The following is a 747-nucleotide window of genomic DNA, read 5'->3' on the forward strand; positions in this document are numbered from 1 at the left end:
TTTTGTATACAATTTTTTTTATTAATGTGCACACGCCCCTGAACCCCGACCGGGGCCCTTGGCGGCCACCTGGCCGCAGCCTGAGTGCTCGCTTCCTTCGCAACCTGACCACTCCAATTCTCGTGGCTACGTCCCTATACTGACATCATTACACGGAAAGTCAGACGATTGGTGCATAGCGGCACATTCTGGTCACGGTAGGAGGCCTGGTTCTTGTCTAGGCCTATAATATAGTAGAGCGCCAGGGCCCCAGGCGCGGGCGGCCCCGACATTGTACTTAAAAAATATAATATAAACTATAATACCGTAGTTTCATTCAATGGGGCCCCGACAGTTCTAAACAATAAAAGCTGGGTTCTGATGTTTGAGATCATGCTTTTGATTTTGTGATCAATCTGCTTTGCACAGTTAATTTTTCAATCTCCAGAAAATTTTAAATAGCATCCTCTTTTTGGGAATGTAAGGAAATAGATAGTGCTTTCCTTTGTTGGATCGATTGTAACTCCTGATTGTAGCAACACCAAAACGAATGGCACTTCAGAAATACAGTACAGTATAAGATGTGTATAAGAGACAGGCCAATATACAATGCAAAGCAAATTGATCACAAAATCTGAAGCATGATTTCAAACATCAGAACCCAGCTTTTATTGTTTAAAACTGTCGGGGCCCCATTGAATGAAACTACGGTATTATAGAGATGTGTATAAGAGACAGGTCCTAGTCTAGGCCTATAATATACGGTAG

This window comes from Anneissia japonica, unplaced genomic scaffold (genome assembly GCF_011630105.1).
Source record: "Anneissia japonica isolate Jap-2015-1 unplaced genomic scaffold, ASM1163010v1 scaffold284953_len930413_cov181, whole genome shotgun sequence".
Taxonomy (NCBI): Eukaryota; Metazoa; Echinodermata; class Crinoidea; order Comatulida; family Comatulidae; genus Anneissia; species Anneissia japonica.